The sequence below is a fragment of the Puma concolor genome, chromosome D4, assembly GCF_028749965.1.
Source record: "Puma concolor isolate L17-30 chromosome D4, mPumCon1.1.hap2, whole genome shotgun sequence".
Taxonomy (NCBI): Eukaryota; Metazoa; Chordata; class Mammalia; order Carnivora; family Felidae; genus Puma; species Puma concolor.
In genome coordinates, this window is record NC_141679.1 from 31,405,109 (window position 1) to 31,414,334 (window position 9,226).

A 9,226-nucleotide genomic window follows, 5' to 3' on the forward strand; every position below is an offset into this window, starting at 1 on the left:
CTCTTGTAGGTAGCATATAGATAGGTTTTGGTTTTTTATCCATTCTGATACTCTTTGTCTTTTGATTGCAGCATTTAGTCCTTTTACATTCAAAGTAATTATTTATAGACATGGACTTATTGCCATTTGCTACTTGTTTTGTGGTTGTTTCTGAAGATTTTCTCTGATCCTTTCTTGTCTTTTTCTCTTCCATGGTTTGCTGGGTTATTTTTGGTGATATATTTAGATTTATTTCTTTCTTCTTTGCGTATTTATTAGTGTTTTTTTAATTTGTGGTTACCATTAGGTTTGTATTTAACATTTTCTGCATATAGTAGCCTATATTGATTGAACTTAAGCTTGAACTCATTCTTTACCCCTCTCTTCTCCAGATTTTAGGTATATGGTATATTCTACATCCTTTTATTTTGTGAATACCTTTACTGATTTTTACAAGTATACTTATTTTTACTTCTTTTGTGTTTTTTTTTATACTCTTGCTTGTGGTCTTACCTTTCTACTAAGAGTCCCTTTTAATATTTCTTGTAGGGTGCTTAGTGGTCATGAACTCCTTCAGTTTTTGTTTTACTGAAAAACTCTGTATGTCTCCTTCTATTCTGAATGATAGCTTTGCTGGATAGAATATACTTGGCTAACATGTTTTTCTCATTGAGCACTTTGACTATATCATGCCACTCCCTTCTGGCTTAGAAAATTTCTGCTGTAAAATCTGCTGGTAGACTTATGGAGTTTCTTTTGTCTGTAACTGTTTTCTTTTGTATTTCTTTTTTTTTTTCACTTTTTCTTTTGTATTTCTTTAAACATTTTTCCTTTATCACTAGATTTTTACATTTTTAAAAAAAAAATTTTTTTTTCAACGTTTATTTATTTTTGGGACAGAGAGAGACAGAGCATGAATGGGGGAGGGGCAGAGAGAGAGGGAGACACAGAATCGGAAACAGGCTCCAGGCTCCGAGCCATCAGCCCAGAGCCTGACGCGGGGCTCGAACTCACGGACCGCGAGATCGTGACCTGGCTGAAGTCGGACGCTTAACCGACTGCGCTACCCAGGCGCCCCAAGATTTTTACATTTTAATTACAATATAAGTTAGTATGAATCTGCTTTTGTCAATTTTGTTAGGGTTTCTCTGGGCCTCCTGGATCTGGATATCTGTTTCTTTTCCTAGATTAGGGAAGTTTTCAGGTATTATTCATTTCTCTTTTTTCTTAATGTTTATTTATTTTTGAGAGAGAGAGAGAAAGAGAGTGAGCAGGAGAGGGACAGAGAGAGGGAGACACAGAATCTGAAGCAGACTCTGGGCTCTGAGCTGTCAGCACAGAGCCCAATATGGGGCTACAACTGCAAGATCATGCATGAGCTGAGCTCATGTTGGACACTTAACAGATTGAGCCACCTGGGTTCCCAGGTATTATTTCTTAAAATAAACTCTCTGCCTCCTTTTCTCTCTCTCCTTCTTCTGGGATTCCTACAATACAAATGTTATTACATTTGATGGAGTCACTGAGTTCCCTAAGTCTATTCTTGTTTTTCAAGAAAATTTTTTTTCTCTTTTGTTCAGCTTATTACTTTCTGTTGCTCCGTCTTCTAGGTCATTGATTCATTCATCTTTTTCTTCCAGCCTGCTGTTCATGCCATCAAGCATATTTCTCATTTTGTTTACTAACCCTTTATCCCTGCTATGCTGTTTTTCTTATTTTTGTATTAATAGTCTCACTGATGTACTCCACTCTTTTCTCAAGTCCAGTGGGTATTCTTATTATCATTGCTTTAAATTCTTCACCAGGCATGTACTCATATGTGTTTTGCTTAGATCTCTGGCCCTCTGTCTTCTCATTTATCTTATTTGTCCTGTAGAGTCCTGCCGTGTAGTGTCCTCTGTTCCCCAGGGCCTGGAACTTCTGGGAATGTCTCCAATTCATGTTGCATGCACTTTGCTGTTGTGTCCTGGCTGTTTTATCATTTAGGCCAGTCATCTGCAGAGGCTGTCTTTACCTGTTCTGGGCAGTGTTTTGTCCCTGGCCTGAATGTGGTACCTTTCAACTGCATGTGCTCTGGTCTGCTTGTGAAATGAGATCTGTCACCTCTGCCATTGGAAGCAAGGCCTCACAAAATTCCCAGGTTGGAAGATGCAGCATTTGGAGGGGTTTAGTCTGGTCTTTGGTGAAGAGGTCTCCTATGCTGTGATTGAGACAAGCATGACTGGGAATGATGGTTCCACCAAAGCACTGGAAAGCAGGGCTTGGTGTAAGCAATTAGGAAGTGACTGGTTCCTGCAGGTGGCCCTGTGCTTATGCTGAGGAGCAAGGGAGAGAAATGGCTAGTTCCTTTATTTCTGGAGGGTCTCTCCATGAACGCTGCCTCTGTGAGACATGCTCTAAGATGAGCAACTAACCTCCCCACTGTGTGCCCCAGTTGCTCTTCTGATCACTATTTCACACTGTATGTCTGTAGGATGTTTGCCCTCCCTTGTCTTCATGAGCAGTTCCAATGTCCTCTGTGCTCTCTCAGAGCATGCTGACCTTTAAAACTCTAGGCTTTAAGTCCCACTGGTTGCAAGAACTCATGAAATTCAGGCCCTCTCACTCTGTCAGCCAATTACTATGGGGGTCTGTTTTCCCCGTGTGCTCCCATGTGTGCTAGTATGTCTCTTATACTTCTCCATAACCATGACACCCTCCCCAACACAGCTGCCAAGAACTGTTTCTCTCCCAAGCCCAGTCTCTGTACTTCCTACCTTCGTTGATGTGGCCTCTTCTCTCCCTTTAGTTGTGGAGTTTTCTGCTAGTCTTCAGATCGATTTCTGGGATATTTAGGATGATTTGATATTTATCTAGTTGTATTCATGGGTCAAGGCAGGCCTAGGATCCTCTTACTGTGCTGTCATCTTCCCCCACCTCTATATTTTATACAAATTTTAATTGCTTTTATAACCTTAGGTTTTTTTTTATATTAAATATAACTGCATTATTTAATTTGTCAGCTATAAATGAGGTAACTGAGCTCCCAGTTATAAAGATGAAAAAATGAACATGCTTATATTGCATCCCTTATGTCACACTCTTCCCCTTCCACTGTTTTTTTGGATCTGGTTTTCAATTTTTCCAAAGATAAAGGTTGTGAAGATGCTCATCTCTGTCTACTTTGCATCTAATTTCCCTTAGATACCATCTGTTAGTACTCAGTAACTCATCTGAGGATCTTCTGCTTAGAAATTCTTCCTGTAATAATCCATGTAATAACCATGGATTTTTTCTTTTCTCTAACTTGAAGATCACTTTTAGGTTTGTGAAATGATACCCTTTGAAAGGCAAATAATGTAAACTTTTGGTCAATTGCATACACTTCAATATTTCTGAATGTTAAAGAAGGTCCAGCTTTATGTGATCCCTTTTGGGGATAGTAAAAAAAAATATTCTGATGCTCAAAAGTTATCAATATCCGGGGCGCCTGGGTGGCGCAGTCGGTTAAGCGTCCAACTTCAGCCAGGTCATGATCTCGCGGTCCGTGAGTTCGAGCCCCGCGTCAGGCTCTGGGCTGATGGCTCGGAGCCTGGAGCCTGTTTCCGATTCTGTGTCTCCCTCTCTCTCTGCCCCTCCCCTGTTCATGCTCTGTCTCTCTCTGTCCCAAAAATAAATAAAAAAACGTTGAAAAAAAAATTAAAAAAAAAAAAGTTATCAATATCCTTAAACCCCTGAATCATAAGCCTAAATAACATTAAATCTGGAAACATCCATGTGTACTGGGTTTTAAAAAAGACACTGCATGAGGACTTCCACTTCTGACCACTAGGATATATAAAGAAATTTTATTTTATTCTTTATTTTATTATTATTTTTAATTCTAAGTAGGCTCAATGCCCAAAATAGAGCTTGAACTCATGACCCTGAGATTAAGAGTTGTATGCTCTACCAACTGAGCCAACCAGGCACCCCTACAAAGGAACTTTTAGTGTTTTTTTTTTTTGAAAGAAAGAGAAAAAATTTTTTTTAATGTTTATTTATATTTGACAGGGGGAGGGGCAGAGAGACAGACACAAAATGTGAAGCAGGTTTCAGTTTCCCAACTGGGAGCTGTCAGCACAGAGCCCCATGTGGAGCTCGACATCATGAGCAGTGAGATCATGACCTGAGCTGAAGTTAGACACTCAACCAACTGAGCCACCCAGGTGACCTGAGAGATAATGTTAAATAAGCTCCATGCTCAGTGTAAGGCTTAGTGCAGGGCTCAAGGGCTCACCACGACCCAGAGATCATGGCTTGAGGCTAAACCAGGAGTTGGACGCTCAACCAACTGAGCCACCCAGGTGCTCCTGAATGAAATTTTGCCATTTGCAACAGCGTGGATGGAACTAGAGTGTATTATGCTCAGCAAAATAAGTCAGAGAAAAACAAACACCATAAGATTTCACTCATATGTGGAATTTAAGAAACAACAGATGAACATAGGGGAAGAGAAGGAAAAATAAGATGAAAACAGAGGGAGGCAAACCATAAGAGGCTCCATAAGAAACCATAAGAACAAACTGAGGGTTGCTGGAGGGGAGATGGGTGGGACAATGGGCTAAATGGGTGATGGGAATTAAGGAGGCCACTTGCTGGGATGAGCACTGTGTGTTATATGTAAGGGTTCTACACCTGAAACCAATACTACATGTATGTGAACTAACTTGAATTCGGTGAATAAATTTTAAAAAATAAAAATAAAATAAAAATTCAAGGAAACCTAAAAAAAATAATTTTTTTAATGTTTTATTTATTTTTGAGACAGAAAGAGACAGAGCATGAGCAGGGGAGGGGCAGAGAGAGAGGGAGACACAGAATCCAAAGCAGGCTCCAGGCTCTGAGCTGTCAGCACAGAGCCCGACGCGGGGCTCAAACTCACGGACTGTGAGATCAGGACCTGAGCTGAAGCTGGACGCTTAACCAACTGAGCCACCCAGGAGCCCCCCAAAATAAATTTTTAATGCAATGATAAAAAGACAAGTAACTTGATTAAAAAATAGGCAAAGGATCTGCATAGACATGTCTCCAAAGAATATACATAAATGGCCAATAAGCACATGAAAGGATGGTCAACATTATTAGTCACTATGGAAATGCAAATCAAAACCATAATAGATATCTTTTCACATCCACCTCAAATGGCCACAATAAAAACATAGGAAATAAGTGTTGGTGAAGATGTGTAGATATTGAAACGCTTATGCATTTCTGGTTGGAAGGTAAAGTGGTCTAGCGCCTCTGAAAAAGAGTCTGGCTATTGCTCAAAAGGTTAAACATAAATGTCACCACAAAGTTACATATGATTCCATTCCTAGGTATATACCCAAAAGAAATGAAAATATGTCTATACAAAAATGTATACATGAATGTTCATAGCAACATTATTCATAATAGCCAAAAAGCAGAAACAATCTAAGTGTCCATCAACTGATGAACGAATAGATACAATATAGTTTATCCATACAATGAAACATTATTTGTCAATAAAAATAAAGTAAGCACTGATAGATTCCATAATCTAGATCTACCTTCAACACATGTTAAATAAATGAAGCCAGATACAAAAGACCATATTTTGTAAGATTTCATTTATCTGAAATGTTCAGGACAGGCAAATCTATAAGCACAAAATAGATTAGTGGTTGTCCAGGGCTGGGAGGAATGGGAACAACTCTGTGTGTGTGTGTGTGTGTGTGTGTGTGTGTGTGTGTAACAGTTAAAGGGTACAAGGATTTTTTTGGGTGATGAAAATGTGCTAAAATTAATTGAAATGATTGTACAATTCTGTGAATACACTAAAAAATTCTGAATTATACACTTAAAAATGGATGAATTCTCTGCTATGCAACATACCTCAAACTATTATAATAAAATCAATGTAATTCATAATATCAAAAAGAAAAAACATACAATCATCTCAGAAGATAAAGGAAAAGCTTTTAATAACATTCAGTGCCCATTGACAATATAAACAAGAAAAAAATCTGAGCCAAGTATGAGGAGAACAAATTCCTCAACCTGACAAAGGACAACTGTGAAAAACCTATAGGGAACATTGTATTTTGTGCTGAAAGATCAAAAGCTTCCCTCTAAGATGAGGAACAAAGCAAGGATGCTTCCTCTCACAACATTTTTTTTTTAATGTTTATTTATTTTTGAGAGAGAGAGAGAGAGCATGAGCAGAGGAGAGTTAAAGAGAGAGGGAAACACAGAATCTGAAGCAGGGTCCAGGCTCTGAGCTGTCAACACAGAGCTAGATGTGGGGCTTAAATCCATGAACCACGAGATCATGACCTGAGCCAAAGTTGGTCACTTAACCAACTGAGCCACCCAGGTGCCCTTTCACAACTTGTATTCAATGTTATTGGAAGTCCTAACCAGTTCATTGAAGAAAAATATACATAAATCAATTATATTTCTAGACACTTCCAATAAACAACTGGAAATCAAAATTTAAAAACATCATGAAGATACAAAGAATAGACTTCAGATCATATGTGTAAGATAGTGTGATGGACTGAACTGTGTCCCTCCTTCTCAATTCTTATGTTGAAGCCCTATCCCCAGTACCTAAGAATGTGACTGTGTATAAAGAGGTCATTAAGTTAAAATGAGGCTATTAGGGTGGACCCTCATCCAATTTGGATTTTGTCATTATAAGAGAAAATTTAGACATATCTGAAGACAACAAAGATGTGTGTACAGAGGAAAGATCATATGGAGACACAGGCAGATGGTGGCTATCTGTAAGCCAAGGAAAGAAACCTCTGGAAAAACCAAATGATACCTTGATTTTAGACAGCTAGCCTTCAGAACTGTGAGAAAGTAATTTCTGTTGGTTAAGCCTCTCAGTCTGTGGTATTTTGTTATGGCAGTACTAGGAAACCAACACAGACAGGTACAGTGAAAACTATAAAATATTTCAAAGGTAAAGAAAAATCCTAAATCACAGGGAATCGTAAAAGGAGATCAAAATAAAGTACATCATTTCATGGAACATAATGACTCGGTATTATTAAGATGTGAGTCATTCCCAAATTGAGCACAGATTTAAGGCAATCCCAATCAGAATCCCAGGAGGGTTTTTGAAGATAACGGCAAATAATTCTAAAATTTATATGGGAACACAAAGAATCCATATATTCCAAAACAGTTCTTAAAAGAACAATGTTGGAGGACTTAGCCTTCCTGATTTTAAATTTTTTTTTTTCAACGTTTTTTATTTATTTTTGGGACAGAGAGAGACAGAGCATGAACGGGGGAGGGGCAGAGAGAGAGGGAGACACAGAATCGGAAACAGGCTCCAGGCTCCGAGCTATCAGCCCAGAGCCTGACGCGGGGCTCGAACTCACGGACCGCGAGATCGTGACCTGGCTGAAGTCGGACGCTTAACCGACTGCGCCACCCAGGCGCCCCCTCCTGATTTTAAAATGTATTATAAGCTACATTAATTAAGAGTGTAGTATTAGCATTAAGATAGACATATAGATCAATGAAACAAAATAGAGTCCAGAAACAGACCCCTCATATACTTTATGGTCAATTACTTTTTTTGACAAAGGTGTCAAGGCAGTTCAATGGGGAAAGAATAATCTGTACAATTATTGTTGATACAATTGGATAGCAAAATGTGAAAAATGAACTCCAATTCCAGTTTTATATCATATAGAAAAATTACCTGGCAAGGGATCATAAACCTCATATTAAACCTAAAATTATGAAATTTTCAAAGAAAACAGGAGGAAAGCCTTAGTATGCAGTAGAGGATTCACTTTACCCAGAGAAAGGTCTGGCCCTTGTCCAGATCCCGGAGAGGTAAGCTCTAGGCTCTTGGGATGCCCTAGTTGATCAGATTTTGTTTATCTGATTTATGGTGGGTGGGGCTTGGTTCACATGGTATCACCTGACCTCTGGAGGGGCTGGAGACTGAGGTTAGTCAAGCAGGTGGTCAACTATGCCCATATTATGACCCCCTATAAAAACCTGGGACAGCAAAGCTTGGGTTGAGTTTCCCTGGTTGGCAATACTCTGCATGCCCTGCCATATATTGTTGCTGGGGACAAAGAGTACTTCCCACATGACTTCACTGGAATAGGAAGTGATGTATACCTCGTGTCTCTTTTCTTTGTGGATTTTAGTCTGCATCTGTTTGCTATAATAAACCATAACTATGAGTACAATGGCTTTTCTGAGTTCTGTGAGTTGTTCTAGTGATTTGTGCAGGGGCCTCCCAAATTGCACTTAGTGACTCTACATTAGACAGAGATCTCTGCAATAGGGCACAAAAAGCATGTACAGCCTCATTAGTTATTAGGGAAATGCAAATTAAAACCTAAGAACCTGCAATTAGACACCCAACAGAGTGGTGAAGATAGTAAGACTTAGAATACCAAATGTTAGTAAGGGTGCAGAGAAACTAGGACTCTCATACATTGTTAATAGGCATAAGAAATGGCATAGCCCCTTGGAAACACCAACGATTTTTAGTAAAGTTACTTATACACTTACCTTAAGACCCAGGAAGTTTGGGGGCGCCTAGGTGGCTCAGTCAGTTAAGTGTCTGACTCTTGGTTTTGGCTCAGGTCATGGTCTTGCAGCTTTGTGGGTTCTAGTCCTGTAGCTAGTCTCAGCGCTGGTAGCATGGAGCCTGCTTGGGATTCTCTCTCTCTCTCTCTCTCTCTCTCTCTCTCTCTCTCTCACTGTCTTTCTCTCTGTCTCTCTCCCTCCCCCTCTCCCACTTGTGATGTCTCGGTCTCTCTCAAAATAAATAAGTAAACCTAAAAAAAAGGTCCCAGGAAGTCAACTCTTCAGTATTTACACATAAGAAATGACATGTTCACACAAAGGTTTGCACTCAAACATTCATAAGTTTTATTCATAATGACCACAAATTGGAAAAAAAACCCTAAATATATGTCAGTTGTGAAGTGGATAACAGATTGTGGTATATGTACACAAATGAATATGACTCAGGAATAAAAAGAATAAACTACTGATATACAATCAACATGCCTTATAAAAGCATTATGCCAAGTGAAATAAACCAAAGGAGAGTATACACTGTATCATTCCATTATATATAATTGTAAAAAAGTCCAAACAATTATGATAGAAAGCAGAAGAGTGGTTTCTAGTGGCTGCTAAGGCCCTGAGGGGCGGGACTAGAAGAAGGATGGGAATGACAGCAAGGGTTACAAGGACACTATGATTTTGGTGGTAGAAA